General features: G+C 47.8%; 1 long non-coding RNA gene across 1 annotated transcript in view; it reads left to right on the forward strand.

Moving 5' to 3' along the window:
- The first annotated feature begins 1,798 nt into the window (after positions 1-1,798).
- The window catches only part of LOC119949116, a 34,917-nt gene continuing 9,507 nt past the window's right edge, over positions 1,799-27,208 (forward strand). The window contains exon 1 of the long non-coding RNA XR_005457171.1: positions 1,799-1,909. This is a non-coding gene — a long non-coding RNA (uncharacterized LOC119949116). The remainder of the gene's footprint in view (positions 1,910-27,208) is intronic.

Raw genomic sequence — 27,208 nt, forward strand, 5'->3', positions numbered from 1 at the left:
TGCCAGCCACTGTACTAAGTGCTGGGGTAGACACAAGTTAATCGAGTGATGCCTGTTTGTTTTGTTTTGTTGTCTGTCTCCCCCCTCTAGACTGTGAGCACATTGTTGGGTACGGATTGTCTCTATCTGTTGCAGAATTGTACCTTCCAGTCTCTTAGTACAGTGCTCTGCACACAGTAAGTGCTCAATAAATACAATTGAATGACTGAATGAAGTCCCTGTCCCACATGGCGTTCACAGTCTTAATACCCATTTTACAGAAGAGGTAACTGAGGCCCAGAGAAGTGAAGTCACTTGCCCAAGGTCACACAGCAGACAAGTGGCAGAGCCCAGGATTAGAACCAGGGTTCTTCTGACACTCATAGTGAGCACCTTTAAGTTCTTACTTTGTGTTAAATTCTGGGTAGTTACAGGATTATTGGATTGGACACATTCCCTGGTTCGGGCCTTTGAGCTGGATAAGAAGATATTGGCATTGGAAGTAGCATTTGGGAATGTGGAGGAAGAAGGCAAAATTGCTAGAGTTTTCATTTTACATAGTCGGACTCTAGGGCCCCAGTGTTTAACCATCAGAATACATGTAGATGTCATTTGGAGAAGCCGCGTGGCTCAGTGGAAAGAGCACGGGCTTTGGAGTCAGAGGTCATGGGTTCGAATCCCGGCTCCGCCACATGTCTGCTGTGTGACCTTGGGCAAATCACTTAACTTCTCGGAGCCTCAGTTACCTCATCTGTAAAATGGGGACTAAGCCTGTGAGCCCCACGTGGGACAACCTGATCACCTTGTATCCCCCCCAGTGCTTAGAACAGTGCTTTGCACATAGTAAGCGCTTAACAAATGCCATTATTATTATTATTTTCCTTTCTGACCATGGACCAGGTGGTGAGTTGTGGGCAGAGAACATGACTACCCGCTCTGTTGTATTGTACTCTCTCAAGTACTTAGTACATTGTTCTGCACATGTAAACACTCAATAAATACCACTGATTGATTGATTGATTGATTGCTTTGGCAGGGTTTGAATCAGCCTAGGCAACCACATATAAGCAGATCGGATACAGTCTCTGTCCCACCTGGAGCTCATAGTTTAAGTAGGGGAGAGAAAATGTAGCTAATCCCCATTTTTCCAGATGAGGACATTCTGCTGTACTGTACTGTACTCTCCCAAGCACTTAGTGCAGCGTTCTGAACATAGTAAAGTGCTCAGTAAATACCCCTGATTGATTGATTGAGGAAACTGAGGCTCAGAGAAGCTAAGTGATTTGCCTAAGATCACACCACTGGCAAATGGCAGAGCTCTTTGTTCACAGAGAACTTGTCTCATGCTTCTTTTATACTTTCCCAAGTGCTTAGTAAAATGCATTTCTCTCAGTGGGCATTCAGTAAGTACCTCTTAGAATACTACTAGGATCTATTACTCTACTGTAGATTATTACTCTATTTTACTTGTACATATTTACTATTCTATTTATTTTGTTAATGATGTGCATCTAGCTTTATTTCTATTTATTCTGATGACTTGACACGTGTCCACGTATTTTGTTTTGTTGTCTGTCTCCCCCTTCTAGACTGTGAGCCCGTTGTTGGGTAGGGACCGTCTCTATATGTTGCCCACTTGTACTTCCCAAGCGCTTAGTACAGTGCTCTGCACACAGTAAGTGCTCAATAAATATGATTGAATGAATCTATCTTGTTTTTTAGGTTTTCAGACACCAGCACCAGCACAGAAAGCTGAGGCTATCTCACCACCTTGCTTGATCACACCGATGTGTTTCCATTTTTTCAGAGTGAAGAAAATGCCTGGTATAAGAGAACAAAACCAAGAGTACAAAAGTAGCCTTTCAGGGGAAGAGGGTGAGCTGGAGAAGAGTCAACCATTCATCCATCAGAGTGCCTGGAACTCCCCTAGGTAGGTGAACCAAGCATTAATGCCACAGGAGGAGAGAGCGAGAGAGCCAGAAAGAGTCTGGAGTCGTGGGGCATTTTAAACATCAGGTTAATGAAAGGAGAAGCAGCATAGCCTAGTGAAAAGAGCAGGGGTCTGAGAATCAGAAGGACTTAGGTTCTAATCCCGGCCTCACTCCTTTTTTTGCTGTGTGACTGTGGGCAAGTCACGTCACTTCTCTGGGCCCTCAATTACTTCATCTGTGAAAGGGGATGAAACACACGCGGGACATGGACTTTGTCCAACCTGGTTGATTCTTCTGCGCCTGGCATATAGTAAACACTTAACAAAGGCCACTAAAAGAAGACCATGGGATAGATGATGGGGGGGTATTCATTCACTCATTCAATCGTATTTATTGAGCGCTTACTGTGTGCAGAGCACTGTACTAAGCACTTGGGAAGTCCAAGTTGGCAACACATAGAGACGGTCCCTATCCAACAGCAGGCTCACAGTCTAGAAGGGGGAGACAGACAACAAAACAAAACATATTAACAAAATAAAATAAATAGAATAAATATGTACAAATAAAATAGAGTAATAAATATGTACAAACATATATACAGGTGCTGTGGGGAGGGGAAGGAGGTAAGGCGGGGGGGATGGGGAGAGGGAGGAGGGGGCTCAGTCTGGGATGGCAGAGTCAATGCATTTAGACAGAGTGGCAAGCCTCACCCAGCCAGCCCCGGGGAAGAATAGGGTGGCAAAAACAGGCCCTCGTCAGTCCGAAAAAGTGATCATTTCCCCTGGAGTCTGGAGATGCTGAAAGGAGAAAGCAAGCCAGTGGGATCTAGGACAAGTAAGAGTCATTCAAGCTCATTTGCATTTGTCATGAATAATTTACAAATCATAATTGACACGAGTAATTCCTAGAGTAAATACTTAGTGGCACCCAGAATGCCATTGTGGTTTATTGCCTACGACGTTCACTGGTGAGAGCTAACCAGTAAGGTATATATGACATTCACTGTACTGGTGGTAAATGCTTTTTTGATTATGAAGATGGAAATTATGTTTGCATGCTCACGTATGTTCTGCAATGGCACTTAAATAAAACCTTGATATGTACTTGATATGGGAAGCGGCTTGGTGTACTGGATAGAGCACAGCCTGGGAGTCAGAAGATCATGGGTTCTAATCCCGGCTCTGCCACTTGTCTGCTGTGTGACCTTGGGCAAGTCACTTTACCTCTCTGTGTCTCAGTTACCTCATCTGTAAAATGGGGATTGAGACTGTGAGCCCCACATGGGACAGGAACTGCGTCCAACCCGATTTGCTTGTATCTACCCCAGTGCTTAATGCAGTGCCCGGCACATAGTAATTGCTTAACAAATACCATAATTATTATTATTACTTTAGAGAATGCTCTTGCTGGCAGGTTGTCCTGGAAAAATAACAATAATAATAATAGTACTAACGACAATAAATGGCATTGATTAAGTATGTAGTGTGCGTTAAACACTATGCTAAGCACATCATCTTCAGTCGTATTTATTGAGCACTTACTATGTGCAGAGCACTGTACTAAGCGCTTGGGAAGTCCAAATTGGCAACATATAGAGACAGTCCCTACCCAACAGTGGGCTCACAGTCTAAAAGATGTGATTAAGTTTAGGAAATCAGGTCAGTCATAGTCTCTGCTTCAAAACAAATTCTTCTATTAATTATTCATCATCACATAATTAGTAATAAATGAAGGCGAAGACCAGAGAAAAATGAAAGCTTCCAAACCACTGACTATTGCAGATGAATTTTGCGGGCATTAACTTCATTCTTGGGTGATTCAGTGATGCCGGTCCAATTTTATTTGGAAGGGAATATTTAACTTCAAGCTAGGTCATGTGTTCAGTCTGAAGTCTTGGGTGATCATTATCTTCTCCACCTACAAGCCTTTGTTCCAAACAAGCCTGTTTCTAAAAATCACATTGCACCTCCTCGACTTCTCTGCCCTCTCCCACCTCTCCCCACCACCCTCCGAAATGTGGACTTCTTGTAAGAATGGCAAAATATCCTGGGCGTTGCTTCTCTGCCTTGCCTCCTAACTAGAAGGAACACAAAAGAAATTGAATTAGATGCCCAGTGGCAAGCAACTATTCTTGATTTTGCGGCTATTTTTAGGCAGAATCGGATAGTTGTCATACATGAAAAATACATCATGAAAATTCTGAAATTCTGCGCTTCGTTTGCTTCAAAAAAAATTCCCTTCATGGTGCTTGAAAGGAGACAGACCCTTCCTCATGCCCCCCACCACCAAAAACAATTACTGGAATTGTTTTGGAAAGGAAATGCATTATGGCACGTGACATATATTTCAGTGGGCTTTTCAGATAATAAATATGCTACCCTAAATCTCTATCCAATTAAATTAAGGCTAATAGTAAATGCACTTAAAGTGGGAATATGAATCAGAGTTTCTCTTTTTTTCTTTCTGTATGTTGCCTGGTTAAAAACAAGTGGAGTTGATGCAGGAGGTGCTGATGTTCTATAAAAGAATCAATTAATTGATGGTGTGGGTTGAGCAACTGTTATTATTGTTACTATTATTATTCTGGTATTTGTTAGGCGCTTACCAGGTGCCAAGCACTGTTCTAAACACTGGGATAGGTGCCAGTTAAACAGGTCAGACTGGGGAGTTCACAGTAGGAGGGGGAACAAGGATTGAATCCCCATTTTGCAGATGAGGAAACTGAGGCACAGAGAAGTGAAGTGACTTGCCCAAGGTCACACAGCAGAGAAGTGGCGGTGCCATTCATCATTCATTCAATCGCATTTATTGAGTGCTTACTGGGTGCGGAGCACTGTACTAAGCGCTCGGAAAGTCCAATTCAGCAACAAGGAGAGACAAGCCCTGCCCACAATGGGCTCAAAGAACCCAGGCCTTCTGACTCCCAGGATCTTTCCACTAGGGCATACTGCCAGGGGGTGAATTGAGGTTGAATTAAAATTCCCCCTTTTAGACTGTGAGCCCACTGTTGGGCAGGGACTGTCTCTCTATGTTGCCAATTTGTACTTCCCAAGCACTTAGTACAGTGCTCTGCACACAGTAAGCGCTCAATAAATTCGATTGATGATGATGATGATGATGAGGGGGAACCAGAGATAATGCTATTTTGAGGACTCTCTCAGGGCCTGTGAGGGGCACCCCAGGGTCAGGGGCTCCCCAGACCCCCCAGCTCCAAGCTCCGTCTCAGACGATTGGGCCCACCCCATCATGCCCCTCTACCCAGGAGCGCCTTGATAATGGAGTGGGAAAGGTGGGCGAGGGAGGCCTTTGGCTCAGCTGAAAGAGCCCGGGCTTTGGAGTCGGAGGTCATGGGTTCAAATCCCCGCTCTGCCAACTGTCAGCTCTGTGACTTCGGGCAAGTCACTTAACTTCTCTGGGCCTCAGTTTCCTTATATGTAAAATGGAGATTAAGACTGGGATGGGACAACCTGATCACCTTGTAACCTCCCCAGCGCTTAGAACAGTGCTTGGCACATAGTAAGCGCTTAATAAATGCCATTATTATTATTACTATTATTATCTTCTCCCCAAAAAGGCCCCATATTGCCCCCTTGTGATGAAAGGCAGCCACTGCACTTTTACCTGTTTTCACTCATCCACAAGTTCACACAATTTTCTATTTTTGTGAATTAAGTATTTTTTTTATTTGTCACCCTAGACCCCTAACTCCGAGGATCCAGTGCTGTTGATTATCCAGACCTGCCTATCGCTACCCTCTTGAGAGCAGAAGTGGATAAAAATAAATCCAAAATTGTGAAATCAAAAAGTTCCAGGAACAAGGCAGTACTGGATTTTTTTCAATCAACCAATCTATTAAGTGGTTACTGTGGAGCGAGCCCCCCTCCCCTATATACATCCCCCCCTCTGAGTCATTGTTTTGTAACCCTGCCCGGGTGTCCTGTGACTGTCACCATCTCAGACAGTCAGTGAGATGGGAGAGGACCATCTCTATATGTTGCCAACTTGTACTTCCCAAGCGCTTACTACAGTGCTCTGCACACAGTAAGTGCTCAACAAATACGATTGAATGAATGAATAAATTACAGATGGCAGTGTCATAGAGCACAGATGAGCATGTAAGCAGTGGTGAAAGGAAAAAAATATCAAACTGGAACTCCAGTCGCCTACCCTACTCACTCAATCAATCAGTCAGTAGTACACACAATACATACCATTGATTGAAGGCATCCAACCTTCCAGAGATGCACTTGAGTTCAGAGGGAGACGTGACCAGAAAAGCAGTTTGGCCTAGTGGAAAGAGCACAGCCCTGGGAGTCAGAGAACCTAATAATGATGGCATTTATTACACACTTACTATGTGCAAAGCACTGTTCTAAGCGCTGGGGAGGTTACAAGGTGATCAGGTTGTCCCACGGGGGGCTCACAGTCGTCATCCCTACTTTACAGATGAGGGAACTGAGGCACAGAGAAGTGAAGTGACTTGCCCGAGGTCACACAGCTGACAACTGGCGGAGCCAGGATTTGAACCCATGACCTCTGACTCTTTCCACTGAGCCACGCTGCAACCTAGGTTCTAATCCCATCTCTGCCACTTGCCTGCTGTGTGACCTTGGGCAAGTCCCTTCACTGCTGTATGCCTCAGTTACCCCATCTGTAAAATGGGGATTCAATACCTGTACCCCTTCCTGCTTAAGCTGTGAACCCCACATGGGACAGGGACTGTCTCTGATCTGATTATCTTGTATCTGCTCCTGTGCTTAGTACAATGCTTTGCTTAATGAATTAAATAATAATAATAACAACGTGATCAGGGTCCTACTAGGTCAACCGAAATGGCCAGTGAAGAAAAACAGTTCCTTGGGCAAGTTTCTTCACTTCTCAGTGCCTCAGTTACCTCATCTGTGAAATGGAGATCAAGACTGTGAGCCCCATGTGGGACCTGGACTGAGTCCATCCTGATTACTTTGGGTCTGCCCCCCGCGCTTGGAACAGTGCCTGGCACATAGTAAGAGCTTAGCAAATACCATTTAAAAAATAAAATACAAAAAGTTTAGCGGTTCATTTGTGCCTGTTAGAGGTGTTTTGTTCTTTCACCGGGTGGCGGTAAAATCTCATGTTTCGGAGGGCTGGGGGAGGCCAGGTCCTCTACTGAGAGGAGGGTTCGGTCTTCCTCTCTGGCCTCCTCGAAGTGCCACACGAGAAAGGCGGCAGGGAGGCTGGTGAATTCCCAGAAAGGCCTGCTCACTGGCAGGATTTCTGGCCAATGAATGAATATCCGGAGGCCTATTTTGTTAGTATGTTTGGTTTTGTTCTCTGTCTCCCCCTTTTAGACTGTGAGCCCACTGTTGGGTAGGGACTGTCTCTAGATGGTGCCAATTTGGACTTCCCAAGCGCTTAGTACAGTGCTCTGCACATAGTAAGCGCTCAATAAATACGATTGATGATGATGATGATGATCCCCACTTCAATCCATACTTCATGCTGCTGCCCGGATTGTCTTTGTCCAGAAACGCTCTGGGCATGTTACTCCCCTTCCTCAAAAATCTCCAGTGGCTACCAATCAATCTGCGCATCAGGCAGAAACTCCTCACCCTGGGCTTCAAGGCTGTCCATCCCCTCGCCCCCTCATACCTCACCTCCCTTCTCTCCTTCTCCAGCCCAGCCCGCACCCTCCGCTCCTCTGCCGCTAATCTCCTCACCGGGCCTCATTCTCGCCTGTCCCGCCGTTGACCCACATCATCCCCCTGGCCTGGAATGCCCCCAATCCCTCTGCCCATCCGCCAAGCTAGCTCTCTTCCTCCCTTCAAGGCCCTACTGAGAGCTCACCTCCTCCAGGAGGCCTTCCCAGACTGAGCCCCTTCCTTCCTCTCCCCCTCGTCCCCTTCTCCATCCCCCCCGTCTTACCTCCTTCCCTTCCCCACAGCACCTGTATATATGTATATATGTTTGTACATATTTATTACTCTATTTATTTTACTTGTACATATCTATTGTATTTATTTTATTTTGTTAATACGTTTGGTTTTGTCCTCCGTCTCCCCCTTCTAGACTGTGAGCCCACTGTTGGGTAGGGACTGTCTCTATATGTTGCCAACTTGGACTTCCCAAGTGCTTAGTACAGTGCTCTGCACACAGTAAGCGCTCAATAAATACGATTGATTGGTTGATTTGGCCCCAGAGCACTCCGGGAAGGGGAGGCAGGGAGGATCAGTCACCACCCCCTGGTTGGCAGAGGGGCTCAGCCTGTAAGCTCACTGTGAGCAGGGAACGTGTCACCTGTTTATTGCTGCATTGTACCCTCCCGTGTGCTCTGCACACGGTAAGCGCTCGATAAATACGTTTGACTAACACAGAGGGCGGTTGGTGGGACCGAAATTCCCACATTCTCAGGGCCATCATCCGAGGGTAAGCAGGAGTTTCAGGGTGGGGCATCTGCAGGACTGCCGGGGTTGAAAATGGAAAGATGCCCAGGTGGAGTCAGCATGTGGGTGAACAGAGGCCATGGCTCCGGAACCGGGCAGGATCAGGGGTCCCCCTCAAGAAATGCTCTAGATTCAGGGGTTTGGACAGACTCCTCTAAGACACTGACAGGGGGCAATGCTTGGGGCATGGAACTTCTCTCCCCGTCTCTTTGCCTGCCTTCTCCCTTCTCTGTAACCTGGGTCTCATGGCAAAAATAACTAGAAAAAAATTAGATGAACAGATCCACCCGTGCGTGGCAAGGTTGCTGATGGGATAACGTGAGCAGTGTGGCCTAATGGATAGAGCACGGGCCCGGGCGTCAGAAGGACCTGGGTTCTAGTCCTGGCTTCTCCACTTGTCTGTTCTGTGACCTTGGGCAAGTCTCTTTGCTTCCTTGTGCCTCGGTTGCCGCATCTGTAACGTGGGGATTATGACTGCGAGCCCCATGTGGGATATGGACTGTGTCCAGCCTGATTATAATAACGATGGCATTTATTAAGCGCTTACTATGTGCAGAGCACTGTTCTAAGCGCTGAGGGGGATACAAGGTGATCAAGTTGCCCCACGTGGGGCTCACAGTCTTAATCCCCATTTTACAGATGAGGTAACTGAGGCGCAGAGAAGTAAAGTGACTTGCCCAAGGTCACACAGCAGATATGTGGCAGAGTCGGAATTTGAACCCATGACCTCTGACTCCAAAGCCCGGGCTCTTTCCACTGAGCCATGCTGCGTCCCTTACCTTGTATCTATGTCAGCGCTTACAACAGTGCCTGGCACATAGTAAGAACTTAATACCTTAAAAAGGAGGAATCAATCAATCAGTCACTTTTTGAGCAATTACTGTGTGAGGAGCACTGTACTAAGTGCTTAGTATAGTATAATATATTAACTGTAGAATGCCTCTTGAACTACCTTTTAGGAGGGCTTTGAAGTAATGTGTATGGGGGGCTGGTTTGGCAGATCATTCAATCAGTAGTATTTATTGAGTCCCTGCCGTGTGCAAAGCCCTCTACTAAGCACTTGGAAGAGTACAGTAGCATTAGCTCTGCACACAGTAAGCGCTCAATAAATATGATTGATGATGATGATGATGATAGTAGACACATCTCTGCATTAAAGGAACTTACAGTCTGGCGGGAGAGACAGATTTGAGGGGGAAAGGAGTTCCACAAAGGGGAAATAATAATAATGATTGTGGTATCTGTTAAGGGCAGACTGTGTGCCAGGCACTGTATTAAGCACTGGGATAGATAAATTGGACTTAATCCCCATTTTACCGATGGGGGTGGGCCCCGAGAAGTGACGTGGCTTGCCCGAGATCAAACAACAGACAAGTGGCAGAATCTGAATTCGAACCCAGGTCCTTCTGATTCCCAGGCACGGGCTGTATCCGCTGGACCACACTAATTCCGGGAGCAACGTGTTCCAAGGGGCAGCCCCGTGCCGGGCGCCGGGCTGAGTGATGGGTCCGTGGGGGCACGAAAATCCCGGGGCGTGAAGGAGGGCCATGAAGGAGAAGGCAGGGGGACCGTGTGCCCCCAAAGGCAAAGACCCCCCGACTTGGGTCCACCAGCTCTCCTCAGGTCCCGGGGGGCTCGGAGGCCACATCCCCATCATCTGGCCAACGGTGACAACTCGCAGGCTTAACACGTGTGTGTGTGTGTGTGTGTGTGTGTGTCTGTGTGTGTGTGTGGTGGGGGGATTGGGTGTTCATTCAGTTGCATTTATTGAGTGCTTACTGTGTGCAGAGCACCGTACTGACCCCTTGGGAGAGTCCACTATAACAGTAAACAGCCACATTCCCCGCTCACAGTGATCTTACAGTCTAGAGCAGCGTGGCTCAGTGGAAAGAGCCCGGGCTTTGGAGTCAGAGGTTATGGGTTCAAATTCCGGCTCCGCCACTAGTCAGCTGTGTGACTTTGGGCAAGTCACTTCACTTCTCTGGGCCTCAGTTCCCTCATCTGTAAAATGGGGATTAAGACTGTGAGCCCCCTGTGGGACAACCTGATCACCTTGTAACCTCCCCAGCGCTTAGAACAGTGCTTTGCACCTAGTAAGCGCTTAATAAATGACATTATTATTATTATTATTATTATTATTATTATTATTATAGAGGTATGTGTTTGTGTGTGTGTGTGTGTGTTCATTCAATTGTATTTACTGAGTGCTTACTGTGTGCAGCACACTGTACTAAGCCCTTGGGAGAGTACAATATAACAAACAGGAATTCCCTGCTCACAATGATCTTACAGTCTAGAGGTGTGTGTTTGTGTTTGTGTGTGTGTGTGTGTGTGTGTGGTGGACTGTGAGCCCGCTGCAGTGATCTTACAGTCTAGAGGTGTGTGTTTGTGTGTGTGTGTGTGTGTGTGTGTGTGTGTGTGTGTGTTCATTCAATTGTATTTATTGAGTGCTTGCTGTGTGCAAAGCACTAATGGGAAGAGCCCGGGCTTGGGAGTCAGAGGTCATGGGTTCTAATTCCGGCTCCTCAACATGCTTGCTGTGTGACCTTGAGTAAGTCGCTTTTCTGTACCTGTTTCCTCACCCGTGAAATGGGGGTTCAATCCCTGTTCTCCCTCCCTCCCAGACTATGAGTCCCATGCGGGATAGGAACCGGGTCCGGCCTGATTGTCTCGTATCTACCTCAGCGCGTGGCAAGTGATAAATGCTTAACAAGTACCACAATTATCAAGGCTAAGGAGGATGACCCCATCTGTCGGTTCTGGAAAAGGGGACTGACTTTTTTTCCAGGTGCTGGGAACGTCTGGCCAGAAGGGGGGAAGGGGTCTGCTGAGACTGCCTGTTTCAGTCCAACCCACGGCAGTTCTCTGCTTTTCAAAAGCATCACCCCCTCTTGGTACCAATCAATCAATCAATCAATCGTATTTATTGAGCGCTTACTATGTGCAGAGCACTGTACTAAGCGCTTGGGAAGTACACATTGGATTTATTTATTTATTTATTTAATTATTTATTTATTACCATGCCTTCTTTTTGCAAGGGGAGGTTCAGATTTCAGGAGTCATGAGGAAATTGGGGCCACAGGGATAAGGCCCGACCTCGAACGTGAAATTCTTTCTTCTTGGAATGACCCTCAGGAGAGGTGTGGAAGCTAGGCTGAATCGTTTCAGCCACCCCACTCCGTCCTCCCAGCAACCACTAAGTCCCAGGGCAATCTGAACTGCTTTTAGCCTCCTGGGCCTGGGAGATCCAATGCCACCCCAGAAAATCCCCTGCCTTTTTCCACCTGCCATCTTACACTCCTCCCTCTCCCCCCAGCCCTGGCCATGGGCTTGGAGAGCTCCGAGCTGCAGTTTCCCAAACCAGCCCTTCCCGCCTTTCCACGAAATCACCAATCCTGGGACCAGGCTGCCCTGCCTCGGGCTTGTTGTTGTTTGTTGTTAATCATATTTATTGAGCGCTTACTATGTGCAGAGCACTGTACTAAGCGCTTGGGAAGTACAAATTGGCAACACATAGAGACAGTCCCTACCCAACAGTGGGCTCACAGTCTAAAAGGGGGAGACAGAGAACAGAACCAAACATACCAACAAAATAAAATAAATAGGATAGAAATGTACAAGTTAAATAAATAAATAAATAAATAGAGTAATAAATATGTACAACCATATGTACATATATACAGGTGCTGTGGGGAAGGGAAGGAGGTAAGATGGGGGGATGGAGAGGGGGACGAGGGGGAGAGGAAGGAAGGGGCTCAGTCTGGGAAGGCCTCCTGGAGGAGGTGAGCTCTCAGCAGGGCCTTGAAGGGAGGAAGAGAGCTAGCTTGGCGGAGGGGCAGAGGGATTGGGGGCATTCCAGGCCCGGGGGATGACGTGGGCCGGGGGTTGATGGCGGGACAAGCGAGAACGAGGTACGGTGAGGAGATTAGCGGTGGAGGAGCGGAGGGTGCGGGCTGGGCAGTAGAAGGAGTAGAAGGCTTCCTCCATGCAGGGCGGGCTCCAGGAACAGGTAGAAAAAGATCCAAACCCCGACTGATTGATCAATCAGCGATAATTTATTGAGCACTTACAGGGAGCAGAACACTGTACTAAGCACTTGGGGAAGTATGATAGTCGGTAGATCCAATCCCTGCCCTCAAGGAGTTTAAGAAGTTAGAATGAATTGAAGATAGGGGAAGCAGTAGTGTATTAGGATATATATTCATTCATTCAATCGTATTTATTGAGCACTTACTGTGTGCAGAGCACTGTACTAAGCGCTTGGGAAGTCCAAGTTGGCAACATATAGAGACGGTCCCTACCCAACAGCGGGCTCACAGTCTAGAATAGATGTAAATGCTGTAGGGGTAGGGTGAGTATCAAAACGTTTAGGGGCTATAGGCCAAGTCCTGGCTCTGAGGGATGCAAGGTGGGAAAGAGGAAAGGAAAAAGAAGCCATCAAACTCTTAAATGGGTGACTCACTGTGGGCAGGGAATGTGTCTACCAACTCTATTACATCGTACTCTCCCAAGCGCTTAGTACAGTGCTCTGCACACACAGTAATCACTCTAAATACGGTTGATTGATTGAGAAGCAGCTTCTTTCTCAAGTGAAGTTACTTAACTTCCCTGTACCTCAGTTTCCTCAACTGTAAAATGGGGATACCTCTTCTCCCTCCTCCTTAAGACTGTGAGCCCCAGGCGGGGCAGGGACTGCGTCTGAACTTGTACCTTCCCCAGCGCTTAGAACAGTGTTTGACACATAATAAGGGCTTCACAAATAACTATCAAAACAAACAAACAAACAACACCCCAGGCGTTGGGAGAGGAAAGCTCGATGGGAAGGAGCTAAGGATTAACAATGGCAGTTTTGCGGGTTGGCCAGCAGGGGGCGCCTAAGCCTCAGTGACGACAGGGTTCATTCATTCATTCAATCGTATTTATTGAGCGCTTACTGTGTGCGGAGCACTGTATTAAGCGCTTGGCCTCGTCCCATGGTGTAGTGGACAGGGTATGGGCTTGGGAATCAAGGTCAGGGGCTCTAATCCCAGATCATTATCATCAATCGTATTTATTGAGCGCTTACTATGTGCAGAGCACTGTACTAAGCGCTTAGGACTAAGCAGATTCACCGCTTGGCTGCTGTGTGACCTTAGACAAGTCACTTAACTTCTCCGGACCTCAGTCACCTCATCTGTAAAAAATGGGGATTAAGAGTGTGAGCCCAATTTGGGACAGGGACTGAGTTCAACCTGATTAACTTGTATCGACCCCTGCGCTTAGACTAGTGCTTGGCACATAGTAAGTGCTTAACAAGTATTATCATTTATAATTATTAAGAAGTTTACGGTCCAGAGGGGGAGACAGACATTAATATAAATAAATCAATTATGGATACGGACGTAAGTGCTGTGGATGGGGTGAATACCAAATAGGCAAATAGCCAAAGGGTACATATCAAAGTGTATAGATCTTGCTAGGGAAGAGGAGGAAGGAGCTCTGTGGCCCAGGTCCTTGAGAACCAGAAGAGACAAGGAAAAATTACCCTCAGGAGCCAGATGACCACGAGAAATGGGTAACCCGCAACTCTTCGGGGTTTCTCACTTTTGCCTGACTTTAATTCTCAGATACTTACCAACAGAAAGTCCACATTTCATAATGCCTCCTCTGGGTCCTTGGGGTTCAGAAGGAGGAGCTTGGAAGCGAGTTCGGATAGGGATTTATTTGTCTGTCTCCCCTCCAGACTGAAAGCTCGTTGTGGGCAGGGAATGTGTGTTTATTGTTATATCGTACTCTCCCAGGCACTTAGTACATTGCTCTGCACACAGTTAAGTGCTCAATAAATGATTGACTGACTGACACAACAAAAACGATGATTTTCGCTATTATTAGACAGCCTCCCCTCTCCTGCCTGACTCCCAGAAGGGTCCCAAGTGTTCCCCGCTTTCTGGAGAGACTGAGGCACGGGTGGGGGGGGGGCTCCGCCGGAGGACAAGCTCTCCACTGTGCCCTCAGGGGGGGAACTGGGACCTGAGGACTTCCCTCCCTGCCTCGTCCATCAGCCCCGGCCCTGGCTCCAGCCTAAGTTCATTCATTTCCATCATATTTATTGAGCACTTACGGTGTGCAGAGCACTGTAATAAGCACTTGGGAGAGCACATTACAACAATAAATGGACATACTCCCTCCTCACAATGAGCTTACACTCTAGAGGGGCAAATTTACCGTCTAAATCGCACCTGCTCCTCCTGGCCAGCTCCTCACAGCTGCCAAGCAGGCCCAAGACAAACATTTATGTTACACATGTCGGGACGGATCAAATGAGCTTCTCAGAAGCGCCGGCTTGTCAGAGTTGGGACTAAGGCCAACCTGGCCCGGGAGCCGGAGGAGACTCCAGTCAGCCCTGCCTTCCAATCCCAAGCAAGTTCTTGTGGGTTATTGCCGTAACTTGCGACAATCTCTCTCCCAGCGCGGGGCTTGGATTTCAGGATGAAGGATGCCCAGCTGCGTGGTGGGTGGCCCTGGACCCTTGGGGGAGGGAAAAGAGAAATCAAACCATCAATCAATCCATCAACAGAATTTATTGAGTGCTTCCTGTGTGCAGAGCACTGTCCTAAGTGTTTAGGAGAGTACGATTCAATCATTCAATCATATTTATTGAGCGTTTATTCTGTGCAGAGCACTGTACTGAGCACTTGGAAGAGTACAGCAGAATTAACAGACTCATTCCCTGCCCACAAGGAGTTTACAGTGGAGGGAAATTTGCATCCCAGATGGGACTCTAGCCCACAATAATAATAATTATGGTATTTGTTAAGTGCTTACTATATGCCAGGCACTGTACTACGTGCTGCGGTGGATACAAGCAAATTGGGTTGGACGCAGTCCCTGTTCCATGTGGGGCTCACAGTCTCAATTCCCATTTTAAAGACGAGGTTACTGAGGCACAGAGAAGTGAAGTGACTTGCCTAAAGTCAAACAGCAGACAAGTGGTGGAGGCAGGATTAGAACCCATGACCTTCTGACTCCGAGGTCGGTGCTCTATCCACTATGCCAGGCCGCTTCACAATCCCTGACTTAGGAAGCAAAGGGTGGAAAGGGGCAGTGCAGGGGGCTTGTGAAATCTCTATGACATTCTCATTTTCAAGACTGTAAGCTCGTTACAGGTTTTCTTCCACTCCCCCTTCTTTTTAATGGCATTTATTAAGCGCTTACTACGTGCAAAGCACTGTTCTAAGCACTGGGGAGGTTACAAGGAGATCAGGTTGTCCCACAGGGCGCTCACAGTCTTAATCCCCATTTTACAGATGCGGTAACTGAGGCACAGAGAAGTTAAGTGACTTGCCCAAAGTCACACAGCTGACAAGTGGCGGAGCCGGGATTTGAACCGATGACCTCTGACTCCAAAGCCCATGCTCTTTCCACTGAGCCACGCTGCTTCCCCATAAGTGTCTGTAATTTATGTATTTCTTTTCATGTCAGCCTTCCCCTCTAGACTGTAAACTCGTTTGTGGGCATATGGGAATGTGTGTGTATATTTTTTTTTGTACTTTCCCAAGCACTTAGTAAAGTGCTCTGCACACAGTATGCCCTCAATAAATCATCAATCGTATTTATTGAGCGCTTACTGTGTGCAGAGCACTGTACTAAGCGCTTGGGAATGCGACTGACTGACTGAATGACTGGATCTGTTACAATGTTCTATTGTACTCTCCCCAGTGCTTAGTACAACTCTCTGCACACAGTAAGCACTCGAAAAATACGACTGATCGCTAGGGAACGTGTCCGCTGATTCTGTTGCCTTGAACTCTCATCATCATCATCATCATCAATTGTATTGATTGAGCACTTACTATGTGCAGAGCACTGTACTAAGCGCTTGGGAAGTACAAACTGGCAACATATAGAGACAGTCCCTACCCAACATTGGGCTCACAGTCTAAAAGGGGGAGACAGAGAACAAAACCAAACATACTAACAAAATAAAATAGAGTAGATATGTACAAGCAAAATAGAGTAATAAATATGTACAAACATATATACAACTCTCCCTAGCACTCAGTACAGTGCTCCCCATATAGTAAGCGCGCAGTGAATACTATCGATTGATTAATTGATCCAAGTCGTTTGTGTAACGGCCAACTTCCCATCACGGGGACAGATTTCTCAGACCCCGACCAATCTGTTAACTATTCGGTGCGGGGCTCATTCCGTCTTTTGAGGTGCAAATGTCAAGGAATCATTTTCTATAGTATTCTCCCATTAGCATAACGCTTCAACCCCTGTGGCTGATGCCACAGCCCCATGCCGGAAATCAGAAATCGTGTCCATTGGCTCTGCATCAGCTGCAAGGAAACCATTCTCCCGTAGCGGAGGAACGTCTCGGTGGGAATTTTCATCGGCTCGGTCCTGCGAGAAGGCGGAGGGGAGCGGAACGATGAGACTCGCTGAGTTGAGTCGCTGCAGAAGCAGCAAGAGCGCGGGTCGAGCGGTGCCAAACTCGAGGCTGGATGACAAGAGTGAGGAAAATGGTTAATTGTGGAATACTGTATACCAAGCACTGTAGTAAGCAGTCAATCAACTGATAAGTTGTATTTATTGAGTGCTTACTGTGTGCAGAGCACTGTACTAAGTCCTGGGGTTATACAACAGAAGCAGATAATAATAATAACTCAACTGTGGTATTTGTTAAATGCTATGTGCCAGGCACTGTACTAAGCACTGGGGTGGATACAAGCAAATAAGTTGGACAAAGTCCCTGTCCCACAGTCGTAATCATCATCATCAATCGTATTTATTGAGCGCTTACTGTGTGCAGAGCACTGTACTAAGCACTGGGGTGGATACGAGCAAATAAGTTGGACAAAGTCCCTGTCCCACAGTCCTAATCATCATCATCAATCGTATTTATTGAGCGCTTACTGTGTGCAGAGCCCTGTATAAGCGCTTGGGAAGTACAAGTTGGCAACATATAGAGACAGTCCCTACCCAATAGTGGGCTCACAGTCTAAAAGGGGGATACAGAGAGCAAAACCAAACATACCAAGAAAATAAAATAAATAGAATAGATATGTACAAGTAAAATAAATAAATAAATAAGTAGAGAAATAAATATGTACAAACATATATACATATATACAGGGTGAATAAAATCCCCATTTATCATCATCAATTGTATTTATTGAGCGCTTACTGTGTGCAGAGCCCTGTACTAAGCGCTTGGGAAGTACAAGTTGGCAACATATAGAGACAGTCCCTACCCAATAGTGGGCTCACAGTCTAAAAGGGGGATACAGAGAGCAAAACCAAACATACCAAGAAAATAAAATAAATAGAATAGATATGTACAAGTAAAATAAATAAATAAATAAATAGAGAAATAAATATGTACAAACATATATACATATATACAGGGTGAATAAAATCCCCATTTTATTCATCCCCCTCCCAACCCCACAAGACTATGTACGTATCTGTAATTTATGTACTTATTTATATTAATGTCTACCTCCCCTCTAGACTGTAAGCTCGTTGTGGGCAGGGAATGTGTCGGTTTATTGTTGTGTTGAACTCTCCCAAGTGCTTAGTACAGTGCTATCTGTAGAATATCTATAGAATAAATAGAATATCTATTCTATTTATTTTATTAGTATGTTTGGTTTTGTTCTCTGTCTCCCCCTTTTAGACTGTGAGCCCACTGTCGGGTAGGGACTGTCTTTATATGTTGCCAACTTGTACTTCCCAAGCGCTTAGTACAGTGCTCTGCACACAGTAAGCGCTCAATAAATACGATTGATTGATTGACTGATCGATTTGCACACAGTAAGCGCTCAGTAAATATGACTGAATGAATGAGTTTTACAAATGGGGTAACTGAGGAACAGAGAAGCCAAGTGACTTGCCCAAGGTTCCCCAGGTTGTGGAGCCGGGATTAGAACCCAGGTCCTTTTGGCTCCCATGCCCTTGCTCTATCCATTAGGCCGCACCGCTTCTTGGGCTCAGTCCTTGTCTTCATCATCATCAGTCATTCTCATGATGACACAGTGACACAGCAGACGAGCGGAAGAGCCGGGATTCGAACCTGGATCCCCAAACTCTCAGGCCCGTGTTGCTTCCACTAGGCCACGCCGCTTCTCAATATGAGGACTTCTATTCCGGTTTCCACAGTGACTCACAGATGCAGTCCACGTGTCTCCTCCCACTGCCTGGGGGCCCGAGCAAGCGAATCTGGGAATCTCGAGTGTTCCCCGAGACCGAGGCACCGTAACCCTCCCGGCATCGAGGCAGGTTAAGGAGCGGAGCTTATGAGGAGTTAACTGAAGAAGCCAAGCGTGGAGGGAGATTTATTAGCGCGACGGAAGGAGATCAACCAGCTTGGCAGACGCTGTATTTGGAGATAGAGACCCCTGCCCATCAGGAAAGCCGGTGGGGCTGGGATAGGGGCCGGGAAAGCTGGCGAGGTGGGAGGAAGATATTGTAAGTAGAGGTGGGGAGTAATTTACCTCAAGGCTCAGGTGGAGGGACGGACTTCAGATGGGCTACCCCCAGGTAGGCCCAAGAGCCTTCCATCAATAGCATTTATAATAATAATAATATCTTGTAGACTGTAAGCTTATTGTGGGGAGGAAACATGTCTACCAACTCTGTTATACTGTATTCTTCCAAGCACTTAGTGCAATCAATCAATCAATCAATCATAAATCGTATTTATTGAGCACTTACTGTGTGCAGAGCACTGTACTAAGCACTTGGGAAGTACAAGTTGGCAACTTATAGAGACAGTCCCTACCCAACAGTGGGCTCACAGTCTAAAACGTGCAGTGCTCAGCACACAGTAAGCAGTCAATAAATAATAATGATAATAATAATAGTAACAATAATGGCATTTTTTAAGCGATTGCCATGCGCATAGCACTGTTCTAAGCGCTGGGGAGGTTACAAGGTGATCAGGTTGTCCCACGGGGGTGCTCACAGTCTTAATCCCCATTTTACGGATGAGGTAACTGAGGCCCAGAGAAGTTTAGTGACTTGCCCAAAGTCACACAGCTGAGAATTAGCAGCGCCAGGATTTGAACCCATGACCTCTGACTCCAAAGCCCGGGCTCTTTCCACTGAGCCATGCTGCTCCTCTACCACTGGTTGATTGACTGAATACCATTAGTATTTGTTAAGCATTTACTGTGTACCATTCCTGTACTAAGCCCTGGGATAGGTACAGGATAATCAGGTCAAATACTGTCCCTGTCCTTTATAAGTAGGAGGGAGAACAGGCTTCATGTACAGATGAAGAAACTGAGGCACAGAGTAGTGAAGCGATTTGTCCAAGGTCACACAGCAGGCAAGGGGAAGACCGGGATTAGAACTCAGGTCCCCTGACGCCCAGGCCCGGGGTGTGGCATGGGATCTGAGGGCAGGGAAGGGGGGGAGAGGGGAGTGGGCAGTCAGTGGAAATCGAGGCAGGGTGATTGCAACGACCTGATTTGGAATTTGTCCAGGAAACTCAGGGATTGTGGCTCCCGGGTCCCAGGCAGTTCAGGACCTCGGTTAGGGACAGTTGCTGGGCTGTGGGTTGGGAGGGAGGAAGGAAAGTCAGGCAAGAGGGGGTTCTATAGGGGAAAGGAAGCTGCAGGCTGTCCAATCATATTTTATGGCCCCTTGTAGAATGTAAGCTCCTTGTGGACAGGGATAGCATCTATCAGCTCTGTTCTCTTGGACTCCTCCAAGCTCTTACTACAGTACTCTGTGCCCAGGAAGCATTCAATAAATACCACTGATTGACAGATTGGTGGCAAACAAAAGAGACAGAGTATTGCTGTATTTGAATTGCAATGAGAAAGTGTCATGGAAAACAGCATGATTTAGTGGAAAGAGCACAGGGCTGGGAGTCGGGCACTGGGGTAGATTCAAGATGATCGGGTAGGATACGTACGGTCCCTTTCCTACGTGGGGCTCACAGTCTAAGTCGGAGGAGTAGGATTTGGTGCCCATTTTACAGATGAGGAAACTGAGTCACAGAGAAGTGAAGTGACTAATCCAAGGTTACACAGCATACAAGCGGCGGAGCTGGGTCAAGACCACAAGTCTTCCGACTCCCAGACTATGTTCTTGCAGACTGTGAGCCCCCCTGTGGGACAACCTGATCACCTTGTAATCTCCCCAGCGCTTAGAACAGTGCTTTGCACATAGTAAGCACTTAATAAATATCATCTTTATTATTATTATTATTATTATTATTTCCACTAGACCATGCTTATTATGTGCCAAGCACGCTACTAAGTGCTAGGTAGATTCAAGATGATCAGGCTGGACACAATCTCTGTCCCAGAGTCTAACGGGGAGGGAGAATGAGTAATCTTATCCCATTGTACAGACGAGGAAACTAAGGCACCGAGAAGTGAAGTGACTTGCACAAGGTCACCCAGCTGGGAAGTGGCAGAGCTGGGATTGGAATCCAGGCCTGTGCTCTTTCCACTAGGCCAGGCTGCTTCTCTGCTCTCCAGGACCATTCCCGAGACTCCTAAACCCGCAGCAGGGAGGAGGGACAGGCCGGTGCCTGTTTCCACCCCTCTAACCTAATCACGACTGAGGTGGAGACAGGGTGGTCTTCAGAATCTAAGTCCTCTCCGAGGGGGCTGGAGATCACACAGCCCATCCTCGGCTCAGAACTTCCTAAGTTGCAGGCGGCTCCGTCTCCGTCCGAGGTGGCTCGAAAGCCCTGGATATTTTAGAGGACAGGCCCGATTAGCATGCATCAACATATCCCGTCGGTCCGCCACATCAGAGACTCACGGCATTCTGGTCCGACCAGCAGGAGGGCCCGGAACGGCGAGTGCCGAGAACCTTCCATCTAAAAGTCCAATAGGTCGATTAATATTAATTATTGACCTAGAGTAATCTTATATTACTCGCCCTCTCTTCCTTGACAGATGGTTGGGCAATTCCACCCCACCAATAAGGAGCCCGAGTGGGACGGTGTGTGCTTGCTTTTGAACGGAGGCCAAGTGGCCTCTTCAGGCCGTCTTAGCGGCTCTGGCTCTGGTTCTTGAAAGGGCGGAGGTGGAAACTTTTTACTCAACCTACCAAAGGGACAGTAACTAAAAACTCCTAGGGAAGTTGGGGAAGGCAGCTAGGAGCCGGGAGACCTGGGCTCTCAAACAGCCTGGCCTAGTGGGTAGAGCCCAGGCGTGCGAGTCAGAAGGACCTGGGTGCCACTTGTCTGCTGTGTGACCTTGGGCAGGGCACTTCACTTCTCTGGGCCCCAGTGACCTCATCTGGAAAATGGGGATTGAGACTGTGAGCCCCATGTGGGACAGGGACTGTGTCCAACCTGAACTATCCCAGCACTTGGTACAGTGCCAGGCAAATGGTAAGCGTTTTAACAAAACTATTTAAAAAAAAACCCCAAAACACTTTGGGCCTCAGCTTCCCCACCCTCCAGAACGCCGCCCTCTTTTCCTGGCCGATGTCAGGTGGTGAGGTGCCTAGAAGCCGGTCGGCAAAGCGCGTTGACCTCCCCAGGGGGAAGCAGTTCTGGTTTGGGGGGTCTTCTGGGAGGCGGGGTGGATTTCACAGCCCATTGGTGACTGAGCCAGAACAGCACCAGGCACTGCAAACAATAAATATGTAAGCACAAGAAGGTTGGGGGGGGCGGGGAGGGAGAGAGAGAGAGAGAAAGAGAGAGTGTGTGTGTATATGCGTGCACACAACACAGCCTTTGAGTCCAAAGGACGACACACACAGATCTCCCTGGTATCCCGAAGACCTGGCTCGGAATAGATTTACTTGTGCCTAAAATCCTAAATTCATCCTGGGACTAAATTTCTCTTCTCCCTCTCCCTTAGACTGTGAGCTCCATATAGGGCAGGGGCTGGGTCGGACCTGATTATCTTGAATCTACCCCAGCGGTGAGTACAGTGCTCGGCACAGAGCAATCAATCAATCAATGGCATTTATTGAGTGTACTAAGCGCTTGGGAGAATACAGTAGACGTGTTCCCTGCCCACGACAAGCCCTTAACAAATACCACAAATTATAATTATCACTATTATCATTCTCCTTTTGGACTCAACTGAGTCAGGCAACCTAAAGTCTCCAATGGAATGAAACCTAAAGGAAAAACAACATTTTTTTTTTCTCCCTTTGAGTCATTCCATTCCAGAGAACACCCTCTCCCTGTCGGGCTCATTCAGCCCTTCTCCTTATTGTTCCATCAGAGACCCTCGTGCTAGCCAGGAAGACATTTGAGGAAAAAGTACGAGATGCTAAAGGGTCCATCCCTCACCGTGGCAACGGGTGTCCAGGAGGGCCGATCGGCCCACAGGGGCTTCAGCATCCTTTTCTCACTGCCAGGCAGAACACGCTCCATCCCCCTAAAAGTAGGAGTTACTTCCTAATAAACCCCGCATTAAGGAGAATGCTACCTGCGCCCATGAAGCTGTCTCTTCCAACACCGTGTCCCGTTCTGTACAGATAATAATATTAATCAATCAATCAATCGTATTTATTGAGCGCTTACTGTGTGCAGAGCACTGTACTAAGTGCTTCCTTCCTCTCCCCCCTCCACCCCTCCATCTTACCTCCTTCCCTTCCCCACAGCACCTGTATATATGTATATATGTTTGTACATATTTGTTACTCTATTTATTTATTTATTTATTTTACTTGTACATATCCATTCTATTTATTTTATTTTGTTAGTATGTTTGGTTTTGTTCTCTGTCGCCCCCTTTTAGACTGTGAGCCCACTGTTGGGTAGGGACTGTCTCTGTATGTTGCCAACTTGTACTTCCCAAGCGCTTAGTACAGTGCTCTGCACACAGTAAGCGCTCAATAAATACGATTGATGATGATGATGATGGGAAGTACAAGTTGGCAACATATAGAGACAGTCCCTACCCAACAGTGGGCTCACAGTCTAGAAGGGGGAGACAGAGAACAAAACCAAACGTATTAACAAAATAAAATAAATAGAATAGATATGTGCAAGTAAAATGCTAGTTGTGGTATTTGCTTAGCACTTACTATGTGCCAAGCACTCTATTGAGTGTTGGGGTAGATACAAGATAATCAGGTCCCACATAGGGCTCACTAAGCAGGAGGGAGAACAGATATTGAATCCCCATTTTAGGAACCGAAGCACAGAGAAGTTAAGTGACTTGCCTAAAATCACACAGCAGGTAAGTGGTGGAGCTGGGATTTGAACCCAGGTCCTCTGAGTCCAAGGGCCATGTTCCTTCCACTACTGCACCCTGCTTCTCAACGGGCATTATCAAAAAGAAGTTCCCTGATTCCTTAGGAGCGTTCTCGCCCTCCAAAACACGCAGCCAAAACTCGGGATATGGAGAACTGGGCTGGATGTTCCAATGGTCTGATTCAATAATGTCATGGCTTCTGGTCTGATGTTCTTATGCCCTTCTGCACCACCTAAGCACTCAAGTACTCAACGGCACCCTAACACTTAGGTACTTAGCTTTCTACTCCATTACTTCCTCTCGCCTGTAATTTATTAATCCGTCTGTCTCCCCTCCGCTAGATTATGAGCTCCTTGAGGACAGGGATGGTGTCCTCTCCCAAGCCCTCAGTCCAGGGTTCTGCACATAGCAGACTGTAAACTCCTTGAAGGCTGGGATTGTCTCTCCCAATTGAATTGTATCCGCCCGAACGCTTACTACAGTGCTTTGCACACAGTAAATGCTCAGTAAATGCCACTGCTGATGAGGGGGTGGCCCCAGAGGGCCTGGGGTGAAGGCTTCCTCCCATTCATTCACTCATTCAATCGTATTTATTGAGCGCTTACTGTGTGCAGAGCACTGTATGTGAGACTGAGGCTGACGATCACCTTCTACCTACCTATCCTGGTATTCAGCAGAGTTCTTGGCACACAGTTATCAAACACCACAATTATTATTATACTTCTGTTAAGTATTATCATTATTATTATTATTATTGAGAAGTAGCATGGCCTATTGGAAAGAGCACGGGCTTGGGAGTCAGAGGACCTGGGTTCTAATCTCAGCCATGGCAACTACTCGCTGTATGACCTTGGGCAAGTCACTTCACTTTCCTGGGTCTCAGTTTCCTCATCTGTAAAATGGGAATTGAATCCCGGTTCTACCTCATACTTAGGCTATGAGCCCCTTGTGGGACAGGGACTGTGTCCAACCTGATAAACTCCTATCTACCCCAGCACTTAGAACAGTGCTTGATACATAGAAAGTGCTTACCAAAAATCCATTATTGTTATCATGACATTATTATCATTATTACTAGATGCACCTGGTGAGGAAGAAAATGTTCACTTTGCAGACCCAGTTCAGCTCATTCCGGCCCCCGGGGAAGCATCAGCTTCCTCAATGCTTCCAATTATTTCCCAGAGACTGGAAATCCCTTATTTCCAAGTGACTGGTCACCACCTTCATCTTACAGTTTGGGGAAACTGAGGCAAAGAACCAGGGGTTGGTATGCCCAGTGTGACTCGATAGGCCAGAGAGGAGCAGGGTCCAGGCAGCGAGCCAGTTGGCCACCCCCCACCCCTAGAAGGTCTGGAAAGCCTCTTCCTCCGGCTGCCCCCTTCCCTCGCTCCACCATCAATCGTATTTATTGAGCGCTTACTGTGTGCAGAGCACTGTACTAAGCGCTCCAGGTGGGCCCGACCTTCTCAAGGCCTTGCTGCCAAAATGGCCAGAGGGTCCTAGTCACCCATGGCCAGCCCATGGCCCCCAAGCTCAGGAACAGAGGTTGGCTCAGTGGAAAGAGCCCGGGCTTTGGAGTCGGAGGTCATGGGTTCAAATCCCAACTCCTGTCTGCTGTGTGACTTTGGGCAAGTCACTTAACTTCTCTGAGCCTCAGTTACCTCATCTGTAAAATGGGGATGAAGACTGTGAGCCCCACGTGGGACAACTTGATCACCTTGTATTCCTCCCCCAGCGCTTAGGACAGTGCTCTGCACATAGTAAGCGCTTAACAAATGCCATCATTATTATTATTTATGATGTCACTGACCCCGGCTCCCCACCCGCTCCAACTTCCCCCAGTGTTAACCTATCAAACAGTGATGCCCAGGGACAACTGTAAGGCTTCTCTGTGGCCTAGAGGAAAGAGCATGGGCCTATGAGTCACAGGTGGCGGTCTTTGCCTCAGTTTCCCCAATCTGTAAGATGAAGGTGGTGATCAGTCACTTGGAAATAAGGGATTTCCAGTCTCTGGGAAATAATTGGAAGCACTGAGGAAGCTGATGCTTCCCTGGGGGCCGGAATGAGCCACCTGTCTGCTGCGTGACCTCGGGCAAGTCACTTCACTTCTCTGTGTCTCAGTTCCCTCATCTGCAAAAAATGCTTGATCACCCTCCTACTTAGACCGTGAGCCCCATGTGGGAACTAATGATCTGGAATCTACCCTTGCGCTTAGTACAGTCGTGACACATAGTCGGCGCTTAACAAATAGCACAATTATTATTATTATTTTTATTACAAACCTGGGGACCCCCATGCCCCCACTCACCCCACCAGGAGAGGATCCCGGAGCAGGAGCCACTGCAGGGGGGCCTCCAGGGTGGGCTGAGATCATATCAGCTGCGGGCTGGATCCAGAGATTCTTGGAAAGCTCCGGCCTGGCCGCCCATCACCAACGGCTCTTCCTGAACTGGAATCCCTTGGGAGAGGAAGCGGCGAGGATTGGAAAGGATGGGGTAGGAGGTGGGGGTGGGGGTGGCCGGGATCGAAGTTACTCAATCCCTAAGGCCACTAAACCCGAACTCCGCAGATACCACAGACACCGAACCACCACCATCTAGATCCGAGATGGCTGTGCCTGGTGGGGGGACAGTGAGGGAGAGAGAAAGAGCATGTGGGAGAAAGAAAAGATAGGCAGGGGTGAATGGAGGGAGAGAGGGGAAAGGAGAGAGGAGGTTCAGTTCAGGGACAGAACTTCGAAGCTATTTCTCATCAGCTGGCTGGGTTCATCCTGTCAGATGTCCTGAGAGGGATGCAGGACCCCACTACTCCCATCTGGCTTTGGAAAAGGGCATCCGGGTGGGATTTATCTTCCTCCTCCCCCACCCCCAAAAGTTAATCCCAAGGAGCAGAAAGACCCGACAGGTCCCAACTCCACCCTCCCATCACAGGAACTTCAGGGCCAGTCATTCCCACTAGAACGAGGTGCTTGTGTTCTTGGGTTTCAAGAAGATGGCGGGAGGGCGGGCAGGGGGCTGGACCTGCAGGGCCATTTATGTCCAGATTGGGCACGGGACAGTGCCAACGCGGGCCTGAGTACCACGACCCAGCAGGAGGACGCCTCTGTGCCCTCCACAGTCTTCTCTGCTTGTGTCGGTCAGCTGTACCTCAGCGTTCCCACCGGGCCCGTTCACCTCACTGTTGTCCTTTAGTCAGGAACCTTCATCCCGTCGGCTCGGCCCCACCAGGTAGGACTGCAAAGAGGACCCAGGCCTCCTGGGTCCCAGAGCCAGGCTCTAACCACTGCTCTGACAGCAGGGCCCGAGGAAGCATGTGGTACTAAGGGGCGAGGGGACTAGCGGGGGAAGGGTCTCCTTCAGCTCCAGACTAGGATCTGAAAGGGAAGGCTCCAGGCATTAAAACTGGGCAGCAGTTAGGGACTTCCCGCTAATAATAATAATAATGATGGCATTTTTTAAGCGCTTACTATGTGCTGAGCACTGTTCTAAGCGCTGGGGTAGATACAAGGTTAACAGGTTGTCCCATGTGGGGCTCACAGTCTTAATCCCATTTTACAGATGAGGGAACTGAGGCCCAGAGAAGTTAAGTGATTTACCCAAAGTCACACGGCAGACAAGTGGTGGAGCTGGGATTCGAACCCATGACCTCTGAATCCCAAGCCTGGGCTCTTTCCACTAAGCCACGCTGCTTCTCATCGCTACATCAT

The sequence above is a fragment of the Tachyglossus aculeatus genome, chromosome X2, assembly GCF_015852505.1.
Source record: "Tachyglossus aculeatus isolate mTacAcu1 chromosome X2, mTacAcu1.pri, whole genome shotgun sequence".
Classification (NCBI taxonomy): domain Eukaryota; kingdom Metazoa; phylum Chordata; class Mammalia; order Monotremata; family Tachyglossidae; genus Tachyglossus; species Tachyglossus aculeatus.